We start from the raw sequence: 14,603 nt of genomic DNA, 5'->3' as shown, positions 1-14,603 counted from the left end.
CGCAGGACGCGCTCCACGAAAATTATGTAAAACGCGGAGGGCAGTCAGCACGTATTGATTCCCATCGCCGGATGCTTTACGGCGCGTATTATTTTTGTCGGGCACTCTTCCCACTCGTGTTCTCGCGTTCCTGGTCACGCGTGCTCCTCGCGGAAGATCCGGTATTCGATTTTAGCCAGCGCGATCTTTCGTTACGCCATGCAACGGATCGCCCCGACGACGGCGAGGAACATTATTTTCCCAACGAACATAACACACACAAACACATACACTCCTTGTATTCCACAGATACGCGTAACGACGCGTAATAAAAATCCTCCACTTGGACGCTGGAATGGATTTTTTCCCTCCCCGAATTGAAGATCGCCCGCGCGATACTTCGAGCGCTACATTTTTATTTCTTACCGTTCGTTATCGCAATGTTTATCATACCCTTTGCATTTCCCAACGCTAGTGAAGACGTCCTTATATTTTGCAAAATTTTCCTTTTTGGTGTCCTTCTCGTTTCTCTCCCCCTTTTTTCTATAAATCGAGCAAGTCGCGCGAAAGATTACGAGCGCAGTCTTTCGAAGCGGCACGTTCGACGCGGCCGATATCCACCCTGCCAATCGAGTGGCAATAAAAGCGTTCTTATTTAAACAGACTCTCGTGGGATTATTTCGTATAATTTGTCAGGGTCGATAAGCTCAATAAAACACGCCATATGCCGCCGTATGCGGCCGCAATGTATTAAGTTGCGCGGCGTATCATTGCCGGCGTATCATTGCTACGGCAAGCGCGTATCTCTATCGAAAATGCACCTCGCGCTTTATCAAACTGTGAAAATACGACGTGAGGTCGCACGAGCGACGCAAGACGCGACAATCGCGATGAGATGAGCGCGAGTAAACACGTTGGACGTTGTATCGCTCGACGAGCGCGTGTAATCCCAAAGCGCGGCGATGTGAATTATTATCGCCGTATAATCATCATTATTCCGGCACTTTGGTCGCTCGTGCCGCGAGCGAGCACACAGCCGAATATTCTCCGTAGGCGTTCCCGGTAGGCCAAACAGTCTCGCACGCTTTTGACACCTCGCATAATCGCGCTTCGAGACGCAACGCGTGCACGGGACATAAATTTGTCGTTAAAAACTACGCCCATTATCTCGTTCCCTTTCGGCCGAAAGTCGCTATACAATTTCGATTGCTTGTATCCCGGGCCCAGCCCTTAGCTCTACCCCCGGTCGCGTCGGTAGGACCACTCTGCCTCTCTTTCCTAACCCCCGTGGACGCGATCCCCTTCCGCCGGAGGTCTCTCTTCCGTTATCCCTACGGTTTAGGGTGGAATTATTATGCAGAGACCAAAGTGTCCCATAAAATCGCGCAAATTACACGCTCGGATGTGTGTCGAGCTTCATCGTAGTGATTAACTGACAATAACGCGCCGAAAACCGGTAATTCGGCGGCGCCGAATTAATTGGGTATTTACCGGCGACCGCCTGCAGGACTCTTCGCGATCGACGTCGTTTGGGGTTTTACGCGCGTGTATCAGCTGTCGCGGCCGCTCTAATGCGTGACGATGGGTTAATTTATCGGAAGATTAGTCTCGATTACAGGCGAGAGAGAGAGAGAGAGAGAGAGAGAGAGAGAGAGAGAGAGAGGGAGAGACGGGGGGAGGAGCGAACATTTACCCGATCGTGTGAAAAATCGACCGTGAAGAATACGCAGGCGGAGGAACTTGAAGTCGGATTAACAGATCGTCGAACCGTCGTCGCTTCGGAAAACAGATCATCCTGCATATATTGTTATCCTTCGACTCGCACGAAGTATCGCACAACGGTCACATTCAGCGCGGGCAGAATATGCTCTGGAAAATCCGACTTGGCGGTAATAGACAACGCCCGCCTGAAGAAATGGCGAAGTATGTAAGCGCGTGTTTCGCGTTTTCTCTTGTTATTCTCGACGAGACGCGGCGCGAGACACGTCGCGGATTTAAACGTTTTCATTAAATTCTTGTTCCGGCTTGCGAGATCCTCCTTTTCCCTTCCTTCCTCCCTTCCTCCCTTCTCTCTCTCTCTCTCTCTCTCTCTCTCTCTCTCTCTCTCTCTCTCTCTCTCTCTCTCTCTCTCTCTCTCTGCTCGCGATCGGAGAAAAACACAGCTTGCCCGGACAGGGAGTTAAGAAGCTGTCGCACTTCTTGCCTGCACGTCTCTCACCCTCGTCGGCACCCCCGTAAACGCGGAATTAGCAGTCCGTTTGCACGCCCGCCGAACGGCATCCGCCGAAAATCTTCATCCGCACGCGGAGGAACATTGCGCGAAGGTACACGCTGCGGGAGGAAGAAGCGGCCTACTGGAAACTCCTCTTCGTGTCGGTTTTCTCTCCCTCTCTCCTGCGCTCTATCTTTCTCTCTCTCGCTTTCTCTCTCTCTCTCTCTCTCTCTCTCTCTCTCTCTCTCTCTCTCTCTCTCTCTCTCTTTCTCTCTCTCTCTCTCTCTTCCTCGGCCGTTTCCGTCGCGCCGGCGCTAATTCGTATTCGCGGCACGGCCGCGCGTCGCATGATCACACCGTATGGATTCGAATCCGAGACGCATCGAAAGAAGTTCGCGACGTCGTTTCGCCGTTTCGCCACGTAACTCTCCACGGAGGACACGAAACTTTTTTGGCGTCCCCCTCGGCCCTCGGCATAATACGTTCCCGTCCAACTTTCCGAAACAAGTATCCCGGACGCGGATCGTATGCGTGAGTGCGTGCGCGCACACGCGATACGAGACCGAGTCCCTCTCGCGAATCAAACGCGAATTTTTTTCCTCCCGCCTCTGCATCGAATCGCGATTATTATCTCGCGAATCGCTTTCGGATGGCAGTTTGAGAGGCGCCCGAGTGCTTGAGTCCTGCTTTGCTATCGCGTCCGCGTGTGTACGCACGCACGCACGCACGCACTCCCGATAACGTTGGGAACTTGGCACGGGGTAATTTAATTTAACTCTTGCGGATTTAATTAAAACTACCGTAGATGGAAAATCTTTCGCGTGGCTCTTTGGAAAAGAAAAGGGGACGAGAACGGAAACACTGACGGAGAGAGATATTTATCGCGTCGATTAAGCTACACAGTTAAAAACATTTCGTATTTTTGTTAAAATTATTTGTGTGTAGAAAGTTTTGTGTTAAATTTTTTACACACAGTCGTGTGTTAATTTAACATATCGTTGTTGTGTTACCTAGACTTTCTTGTGTTAAATTAAGATTATCTATTTTCAAGTGTCAAAATGACATTTCCAAGTATTAAAATAACACAATTTGTATGTAAATGCATGAATTCTTGCTATGATATATTTTATATGTTGAAGTCAACACCTAAAATGTGTCACTTTCCTCATTATAACAGTTATTTTGTGTTAAATGTATAATGTTAACATTTCTGATACGTGAAGATTGGATTTTTAACACATAGATTATGTCAATCTAACATTTTCATTTCATTAAATCATAGATCATTATTTTTTCCAAATGTTGAAGTAACATTCATTGTATGTCGATTTAATACAAAACTGTGATTCTTGACGGCATTCAAATGTTAAATTTTTGTGTTAATTTTTTACATGTTATGTGTGTTATTTTTTAACATATTTGCTGTATGTTAAATTAACACATAAATGAGAGTGGATGATTTGAGACACATGAAATATATTGAATTTAACACATCATTTCTTACAGTGTAGATAATCGTGCAGTACCATAAATCTTATAATAATAAAACGCGAGACATTTTTCCTTGAACAATCGCTTTGAGATACAATGAGTACACCGGGCGTACACGATATAGCGCGCCATAGCGGCGAAATAGCGGCCGTGGTGACAAATGGCGCGGAATCGCCGCGCGCGTTTTTCCTCGCGCAAATTAACACGTGGGCACCGATGAAAGCACAGAGGCCGTTAGCCGCGACGAAATCCACCTCGGCCGAGTCCGAGCCCGAATATCCGCTCCTTTTATCGTTGTCCACGCGTCAATTCACCGTTCGACATGAATTTCGTCCCGCCTCATCTAGCGCGTAGCGACACGCATTTGACGGCGTACACAATGTGCAAGTCCTTCCACGCGAAATACAACGCGCGCGCATACACGTATACGTATTACACATACACACGCTATAATATACACGTATCTTTCGACAGGCACTTCCTTCCGCCCGCTTCCATGGAACCGGCGACGGCAAATGGGGCGTCGAACGGCGTCTCGTCTACGTCTCGGGGGGCGGCTTTGGTAAGTGTGACCTAATTTTACGGAACATCGGCTCTTATTAATGACGCAATGAAGCGAAGGGCAGGCAGGTGAAGAGCGGAGAGAGCGCGAGAGAGCAAAAGAGGAAGAGAGAGCGCGGGGGGGGGGGAGAGAGAAAGGATCGCCGGGCTCCCTTACGCGCGGGGCGAAAGGGAGGCTGCAGTTAGTGAGCTTGTTGGCTGTTAGTGAAGAAGTCATTTCGCGCGGACACCGGGCCCCGGAGCGGCATTGTGCGACTCGTCACACGCCGATGATTGCATTATATTAGGCGTGCAGAGTCGATCGCTCGCCCGTGGATAATCCGTATCATGGCGGGCCCGTGCGCGCCAGTTATTCCCTTATTCATCCCTCCGCGGTAATCACCCCGATGCTTTTTGCACCGGCCCGCCACCACCGCCGTCGTCGTCGTCGTCGCCGCCGCGTTGCCGGAATCGCCTTTTACAGCTCGGCTGCATATGGCCAATATTGTTTTATTTCTGACCCTACATTATATCGATCGATCGATCGATCGATTGCGTCGTAAAGACGACGGTCGACTTCGGGGTGTAGCAGCCACCACGAACACGCTCTCGCGGGCCTCGCGCCGCGTGGATGCGTCGAGGATGGAGCGACGAGGTCCTTTGATACGCGTGGCCGGGAAGCTTCGCGAGTTTAATTAAAATTTTCGCCCGCGACGTGGATATCGCGCCCTCGTGCGACTTCGCACGCGGCGATGTCGTCAACGAGCTACCTTGAGGCCACCTCCTGCGGGGGTTGCATCGCGTAAGCGTCATAATTCATCGCGCCGTAGACGGCGAATAATAAGACGGAGGAGCTCGCGAAAACGCGCAAAACGGTTAACACGGCGCGGCGGAGGATGGACCTTCACAAATATTACGAGACAACGCGTGTCGGGTGTGAAGACGGTCGCGCTAATTGGAAAATGAGAAGATCCATTCAACGTCATAGGGATTTCTGCGAAATTAACATGGACCGGCTGGTACGCGAGATACGGCGAGCGTAACTTGAACCGCAACGGTCCGAAACGCGCGTTTAGTTCGGACGTTACGTCTCGACCCGAGCAATTAAACGTTCTCCCTTATCCTTTAATTAAGATAAATTTCGACCGGGCTACATTCGCGTCGTGAATATCAATGGACGTGTATCAGCTACCAGGCGTGAAACACCTCGCGCGATATTCCCCGATAGAAAACACCTCGGCGATGATGATGAACGCGCGAGGATCCTCGCCGCCGCGCCGCGGTGCGCGCGGAACGATTAACGTTCGTCGGAAATCAACACGGTGCATGATCCGTCTTCTGCCAGGACACCGTTCGTCGTGAAATAATTCGACCGCGTTCTCCCGGTAAAAAGCTCATATTTTACAATGCGGACAAAACGGGGCGGCCACGGGCCCCATGAATCCGACACAACGGCGCGACCGAGTCCTATCCCAGGATTTAGCCCGAGTGGAGCCCTCTCGACTTCAAAGGATTAGGCGAAGGATGCGATAGCAGGAAGCCGGAGCTGTCTTTCTATTCGCTCACACCTTGAGTCGCCTCTCTATTTTTCTCCTTCTCTCTCTCTCTCTCTCTCTCTCTCTCTCTCTCTCTCTCTCTCTCTCTCCTCTCTCCCCCCCCCCTCCTCTCTCTCTCCTCTCTCTCTCTCTCTCTCTCTCTCTCTCTCTCTCTCTCTCTCTCTCTCTCTCTCTCTCTCTCTCTCTCTCTCATTCACTCTGACTCTGTCTCTCGTAGCAGCGAGTAGTTTTACATTTCGTCACATTGTTGTGCAGACATTTATAAATGCTAGTCCAGCGGCGGTCGATTATGACGATTATGCTGACGAGCAGAAAGCAGGGAGGGGCGGGAGGAAAATGAAGAGAGGAGGAGAGAGAGAGAGACCCACGGGGATGACGATGGTATAGACCGCGGGACGAGTGTGTGAATCAGCGAAATCAATGCGTCTTCAGGAATACTGAAACGCCTATTAGCGACGCTTCATCATTTCGCGATAATATTCGCGGTCCCCTCACCGATTAATGAGCGAGGCTCCGTTGCTCGGTCGCTTTGAACGGTCGAGCGTATCCTTCGCAGGAGCAGAATCAGGAAGAGGAGGAGGAGGAGGAGGAGGAGGAGGAGGAGGAGATGTTGGTGGTAGCGGAGAGGTAAGGCCCTAACAGCCGTACATCCTCCTTTAAAAACGTATTATAGCGCGCTCGAGCGAGTGAGCGAGCGAGCAAGAGAGCAAGCGAGCGAGCGATCCGCCGAATAATATTTTAATGAAATTCGAATTGAGATCGTTGGCATCATGTTTTCATTATAAACAACGCGCGCCGGCTGCACAGTAAGTTAACATCGATATTGCGACCGTTTTATGGTATTATATAGTAACGTTTCGCACGTCGCTCGCAAAATTATCCGCTCGCGCGTGCGCGTCAATAATAAATTTATCGCGCTTATTGCGCGAGGAACCTCCGCGAAAGAGAGAGGGAGGGAGAGAGAGAGAGAGAGAGGGAGAGAAAAGAAGAAGAAAACGTTCGAGGAGTTCTCGTTCGCGTAAATTTCCCGCGAACGTGCCTACGCGTATGTTTCTTGCGTGCGTGTGTCTCTGTGTGTGTGTGTGTGTATGTGTGTGTGTGTGTGTGCGCGCGTATTTGCTTGCCAAACTCGCCTTTCGCATAATTGTACATAATTAGTCTAATTACTAACTGGCGGAATTAATGTAGTTAACTATTTGCGTTTGTTGCCCTTACTGCAACGAGTAAACAATTAATGTACGCAATTAACATACGGATTATTACGCGGGCTAATAGCTACTGAATTTTAAGTGCGATCCGTCAATCGTTGCTATCGATTCGCTCGCGGAGAGGCGGGTCGGTTTTGCGAATCGCGACGTCACATCCAATTGATCGGGTGAATGCTCGCGCTGCGCGTTTTTCTCGCGATTTCTCGCAGAAACGAAGCACGTCTCAACCGCGGCGACGATTCGTCCGTTCGTTGCGAATTCGAAAGAATCATGCCGCGCCGAGAGCACCATATCTTTCGCGTAGTCGTGGAAATAATATCGGCTGTACGAAAAAAAGAATGAAAGAGAGAGAGAGAGAGAGAGAGAGAGAGAGAGAGAAGTTGAGAGGAGAAAGAAAAACACATTCCGGTAATCGGACGTCTATACTGGAGATCGAGTAATCGGCGCTCCACAACATCGTAGCGCCATTAATGGCCTTCCGGTGATCAGTGCTTCTTTCCTAAGCCCACTTTATATCCACGGCTGTAAAACACTTATACGATCCGCCATAAAAGATCGAAACGCATATATTACGCGAACGGGGCGGTATCGTATACATCGCGCGACGCGCACAAAACACACGACGCGGCGCGCATGGATCGCCGGGACGTCGTTTTTACGATCAAACGCCATAACTACATCCGCGTCGGAATTATTTGAATTTCCCGACGTACGGGATATTAAAACCTGGCTCGGGATAACGCGCGGCCGTATTAATCATCCGGCTCGCGTCAAATCAGCCGACGCAGAGGCCGTGCGTATCCGAGTTATGCAGATCGATTTGCGATTTGTCAGCCGGTTTAGCGGCACCGATATTCGCATCATTCCGGCATTAACAGATAATCGTGGCGTATCTATTTTCGGGATATTAACATGCGCGCGATCGCGTCCCTGCCGTCTCCGAGCTATTTTTTCCGGCGGTTTCGTTGGGCGCAAAGACGCCAATGGAAGAGAGCAGAGCCCGCGTCCCTTTTTATTCAACAGACTTCGCCTCTGTTTGAGCATGAAAGCGCAGGAAGTTACTTTATCAAGGGTGCCCGTATAAATAAATTGCGTATCTCAAAGTGAGACACGTTTGATAGTCTGTGGGCAAAGCTTTTATTTTTTAATCAATGGCCGCGTTCAGCAGAAATAGCTGTTTACTAAGCGCTTAGCTGATTATCGCTCCTGATTGGTTCATTCCCTTGGATTCGTTAAAGATCTAAAAGAATACTCCAATCATAGTTAATAATCACTAAGTGCTTAATAAACAGCTTTGTCTGCTGAACGCGGCCAATAACATGTATAAACAGTTGAAAAAATCTTGACCAGATAGGACATTCAGGGGGAAAATATCGTTTATATAATACATAACTCATAAGTAGAAGTTGATGAAGAAGATAAGACTAAGAGTTTTGTAAATAATTGATCAGTCACCAAGAAGTGATAAGAATAAGCCTTGTAATTACTAGATTAATTATTAAAATGAATATCCCTAGTCTGCACATACGAGCGTGGCTCGCACAGTCTACGTAGTCTCAATTGATCGTCAACTCCGTCGCGTTCGCGTTCGCGATCGCAACCCTTTCTCGCGGTTCTTTGCGTAACGTCGAATCATGAAGCTTATCGTGTCGTCGGAATTTAGGTGTAAAAGAAGCGAGACTTCCAGCGGCGTGCGTGTCGCCACCGGCCACCAGATATATCCTATATGAATGGATCTATATAAAACGCTCGGGTGCTTTCTCCGGTGCCCTCACGATGACTGATAGACCGAGGAAGGACACTGACTTAAGCCTGTTTGTCGGCCCTTACTAGCCCGACGAGCAGCAGCAGCAGCAGCAGCAGCAGCGGCAACAGCAACAGCAGCAGCAGCAGCAGCAGCTGTATCCCCCTCGGTCTCGTTCTCGTTCGGGGCACCGGATCCTTTCAGGGCGCCCAACAAAAGCGGCTGTCGTATTTGGACAGTATTAGCGTTAAATTTGGTCAATGAAATGGTTTAATAGGACACTGCCGTAGAATACGGTGGCAGGGAGGTAACCATTTGTGATCCGGGGGATTCTTCGTCGCGCGAATACGCTACTGGCGCGATCGCTACGCGGAAAAGTTCTCTCTCTCTCTCTCTCTCTCTCTCTCTCTCTCTCTCTCTCTCTCTCTCTCTCTTTCTTTTTCTCGAAAATACGGTTAATACCTCGTCGATATCGATTATATTAACTGGATGGAAGAGCTTCGGACAGATAGCTCGCGCGATAATTAGTCAGAGGGAAAAAGAAACAACAACAACTCGCAACAATAACAACAATGAACTCGCCGCGAAGCGCGACGCGACTCGTTTTATTCTGCGCGCGACGAGGATGACTTCGATGACACCGCGACTGTCGGTGGAATCGGTGAAGATAAGCAAGCTATTAATCATGTATGCACCGTGCATTTCCGGCTTGCTACGAGCGCGAGAATAGTCGGTTCTTTTGAGAGACGCCATGCCATCCGAGTCCAAAATTTTGGTTCCACATTATTCCTGCAAGTTTCCTCGAACGTCAAGGATCAACGAAGGAAGACTCTCAAGATTATAAACACGAGTTATTGACGAAATTATCGAGAATACTTGAGAAATGTTGCATCTTGAGTTTTTCCTCCTCCATTGGTCCTTCAGTTCGATAGAATTAACTTGGGATTAACTTGGAAGGACAATTTTTCCATTCCTGCTGATCGCGCCAATTACGAAATCCAAAGAGGCCTCGTAGAATCTCAAAAGAAAATCATACGTCGCAATGAAGACGTATTTAATATGTTTATTTCTACATTATATAGAATATTAGCGATCTGAGAATAAAACTTTGCTTCCAATAAAAATTCACGAATTATATATCAATCGTTGTTCCGCGGAGTATCGCATCGACGGCGACGCGACAATCGCGCGGCACGGCAAATTAGTAATGGCCCGCTTAGATAGAAGTAATTGGAGCTATCTGATCGGCCTGACGCTATCGTATCGCCATGTTTTACTGTTATTACCGAGCATTGTGCACGGACCCGGAGCAAGGGGACGGGCAGTAGGTTGCGCCACTTAAAAACAAAATTCACGCCGTTAAATCGAGCTGTACGATCGCTATCTACCCATCCGGCAGCAAATCTCGCACCCGCACCGCAGCATCCCTTCGCGCTATGGCGGGGAGAATATTTAAATTCTCTGCCTCCACTCTTCTCACGCTGCTGTTTATATCGCGGATTTCTGACGGGGGGTGTGTCGGGACACCCGACTGGGTCGAATGATCCTAAACAAATTCGCCGTTGCCCCCTCGCGCGAGTTTCACTCGCACGTGTGTGTGTGAGTCGACGCGCGTTCGAACAAGCAGATCGAAGATGAAGACGCCTGTGCGGAAAGTTCCCATTAATCAATATTAGCGAAACATTTACACGTTCCGCTGTATCACCCAGCAGTGTCGCGACAACGATTGCGCGCTCGGAAGCTTTCTGTCCCGAAGGTGAAATTCAAACCCGAATTATGTTGGGAATGATGGCTGCAGGCGACAAGGAAGATGCGGTTCCTTCCTCGCGAGAAAACACCTGGAATTCATTCGCTCTTCTCTCCTCGCGGGCTGACACGATACCGCTTTTATACAGAATCAATTATAATTATTATCATCGCGGGCGGCATCCCCTCGGCCGGCGCGACGAGCCCCGGCGTTATTATTATTTATCCAGTTTATTAATTCCCTAATTCCTCGCGCGGCGCGCGGGCACTCCGGGCGACGCCGCGGAATAAAGACAGGGCCCTAATGCATCAATGTCATCGCGAGCAACATTGTTCCCGAGCGCAACGACTCGCGCGCCTAACGACGTATTTATGACGTCACGTTGCGGCTTAAATAATAACCAGTCGGTGATGGATGGCCCATGGTGCGGTGCGGTGCGGTGCGGCGCGCTGCGGCTCGTCTCGGCTCGTCTCGGCTCAACGCGGTGCGGTACGGCGCGGTGGCCGCGTAGAAAACCGACATCATTATTGTGATCGGTGCCCTTCCCGGTGAAGTTCCACGGCGGATTCCTCGCGAGCGGGCACAATGCGCCTCGCGCGGCTAACAGATGCACCTAATCTCGTCGTATTAGCGAGAGCTCGGTCGCGCCGATTTCCTCCGCCTGTCCTTCGCCCGCTGGTGTAGCCCGCACGACACGCCTCTGATCGCTGCTCGCGCGCGATTTGGAGCAGCGCAGGGTGCCACGTTCGAGGGTTGCCACGGGGTGTACCGACGAGCCATCCTTCATGCGCGGATTATTTGAGCAAGCTAGAATTTTGTTCTCTCTTGCTGACAAAAGCGTCGAGTCACGGAGAGCTGCAAAATTATACGCGGTGTCCTTGCAGTGATGCATTCTCCACGGATTGGGGGATGTTTTACTATTATTTGATGACCGTCCTTTTCGTCGCTGCGAAGGCCGCTGTGAAAATGCGCTCGCGACGTAACGTAACATTTATTTCGGCGATCATTGCGACCGGATGGCTAGTCGTTTTATTCTCGCGCAAGCGCGGATCTGCCCTTCTCCGAGCCGCGATAAATTAGGTGACACACCTGTACTGTTCACATGTACGGATACACGTGTACGTACGTATGAACGCGTATGCAGCGTGCTCTCATTAATCCTAAACCAACGAACCTGCGGCGCGGCGGAGCGAGAGAGCAACCCTTCGCGCGACACAGAGGCCACTACAAAATATGATGTACACTCGAGGAATCCGGCGAGCGACAGGGCCTTCTGGGCGGGACCGCGGGCAAAATAGTCGGTTGCGGGTTCATTACGATCTCGACAAATCGTGTATATACGGCAGCCCGGGAATTCCCGTGTGTGATTTATTGCGTTCGCTCACCCTCTCATTCTTTCTCACTCTCGTGGCTCGGCCAAGGAGAACCAAGTGTCGAATAATCTGGCTCGCGGATCGAGACCGTGCCACGAGGTGGAGAGAGAAGGAAAGAGAGGGAGGGGGGGAAAGAATAGAGAGAAGAGGAAATGACTCCCGCATTGTCAGCCAGAGGAGCGGAGAGGAAAAGGGAGGAGAGGAAAGAGTGTAGGAGGGAGAAAGGGCCCGCTCTTTCACCCCTGCATCCTGCCTTTCTCGGGGCCGGACAAACGATTGCCGCGCGCTGCACTTTTTCAGTCACGCATAGAGACGCGTATCTCTTTCTCTCTTTCTCCTTCTCTGCCCCTCCCCCCTCCCTCCCTCTTTCTTTATCTCGCCCGACACAATAGTCAAAAGCGTCAAATTAGGCGGCGCAGGTCAACTGCATGGGCGTCTCGTCCCGACGGTTCGTGACTTTCGGTCGAACTCACGGGCCCCGGCAGCTCTCTCTCTCTCTCTCTCTCTCTCTCTCTCTCTCTCTCTCTCTCTCTCTCCTCTCTCTCTCTCTCTCTCTCTCTCTCTCTCTCTCTCTCTCTCGCTCGGCAGTGCGGGGCCCGAAAGCAGGGGTCCTCCCCCTTCCGGATATAGGGTTGTCCTCTATAATACCATAATACAAATAAGCAGTCAGTCGAAGTCAGTCGCTGCACGTAGCCCCGGCCACGTATTGCCGCGTCGGTCTATTATAGTTCTTGATCTCCGGCTATTATATGCGCTCTACCTTTCTACGTCGACCCCCTTTCGACCCCGCTACCCTCCTGAATCGCGCTGCAAAGTCACTCGCGCCGAGCTGTACTATTACGGCGCGATGTGATGTGGTAGCAGTCGCTCCTGCCTTTTCATCCCTCGCGTAAATGTACACGGATATACACGGTGTCCTGTGCCACCCGTGCTTCTGACCTGTTTCATTTCAACGAGATAGTTTCCATGATACGTCCTTCAACAAGGATATCCCGTAGGATCGCGTCACTTATCGTAACTTTCAGTGTTTTACATTTATTCCATCTCTTCTCATAACACGAAAAATTCAAATTCAAAAATTCTACCAAACCGTGAGTTTGGTAGAATAACATTCCGTGAGTCTATAAATTAAAATTGTCCTCCTGAGATTTAGTTCGTAGAAGAATCTTTCTGTAAATCGCTAATTGCTTAAACATCGATAGTGTTTTCTTCACGTTTTACGGGACAATTGAGCCTGGCTTCGTCGAAAGATTTCGTCTTTAATATTTAACACGGATGGAGCGGAACACCTTGTATATACACATACACGAGCGTAAACACACACACGCGCAGCGCGTTCTCTTTATGTGAATAGTCTGCAGTCCCTTCGCTGAGCTTTCGGATCATCGTCGGTGGTTTCGCATTGATGTCCCTCTTCGAGAATACTGTGATCAAGTCCACGCCATGTTTAAAGGTCCCCAGTTGTTTCTTTAACACCCCGGTTCTCACGTTGTTTTATATAATAGCCGAGATCTCTGAAAGATTCCTCCGAGTTGTCTCATTGAGTTACTTATTTTTTAAGTTATTTTTACAGTCGAGACACATTTAGCTATTTTTATTTTACGTGTTTTTTAGTATTGTCTATACTAATATAGACCGATACTTTTGTCTCGGAGTTTTGTAACGAAGCTTATTATTTTTCCAATCGCGCATTTAAGAAAGCGCGATAATGTCAACGGAATGTCGCGATTATAATTAGCGTGCCGCGAAGTTTCGGATCGGAAATCGAAGCCTTCTGGTAGTTGCTCTAGCTCGCTCGCTCGCTCGCGAGGATGAAATTAAATGAAAATTCATGCCTTAAAGTTTATAATGGAATCTACCTATTTCGCCTTTAACGAGAAACTTTACAAGCCGCGGCTGCCCGGACACGGATAATGCCGGCGGAAACTTATTTAAACTCTTCGTATCTCGACACGCCCCTCTATAATATCCAAAATCATACGCGCGAGTGACATGCCGTTAACTCCCATCGCTCGAATGTCAGGGGTATAAGAAAGAAAACGGAGAAAGGATAAACCTCGGGAGAGAACGATTTGAAATTCGATCGAACGCGACGTACGAATCGAAAAGAAAAAAAACGAAGAATCGGTTAAACGATAATTTATCGAGTCGCCACACATCGAGGATACGGTCGGCGTCATTCTTTGGAAATATCAACGATGAAGCGTTCTCCGGCAACGACCTCTCAGCGCGCGATTTATCGCGCGAAAGCCCCGGTTTCCGCGATACATTAGCTTCGCGGCGCAAAATGCATCCACTTACGCACGAGACGCACTCCCACACCCGCGTCTTCTCTTCCCTCCTCGTGACAGACGGCGGGAGGGTAGAGACAGGATAGAGGCAGAGATCTATCGGAGAATTAGTGAGATCTACAAGTTGCGCCAGCCAGCGAGAGTGTGCTGGCGGAAGGGCGGTTCGCGGGAACGGGGCAGGGAAAGGGAGGGGATGCGTGTGCTTTAGCACGGTGTGTACGCGTGTGTATGCGCGAGCGCGCGGGGGCGGACTTAGACTAGCGGGCTCCGGGTGCGGATTTTCCCCCATCTTCGCCCCGGTTTCACGGACGTCCCTCGCCTCGCCGGGAAACCTCCCCCGTCATCCCCTCGATACCCTTGTTTCGCTCTCGCCGATTTAATCCGGGATTCAGCACTCAATTTGGTGCGTTACACGGCGGTTTGTATGCCCCGGCTCGCCTTACCCGCCACATCCGCTACACA

The sequence above is a fragment of the Harpegnathos saltator genome, unplaced genomic scaffold, assembly GCF_003227715.2.
Source record: "Harpegnathos saltator strain DR-91 unplaced genomic scaffold, Hsal_v8.6 scaffold117, whole genome shotgun sequence".
Lineage (NCBI taxonomy): Eukaryota > Metazoa > Arthropoda > Insecta > Hymenoptera > Formicidae > Harpegnathos > Harpegnathos saltator.
Note: the sequence above shows the minus strand (reverse complement) of the source record.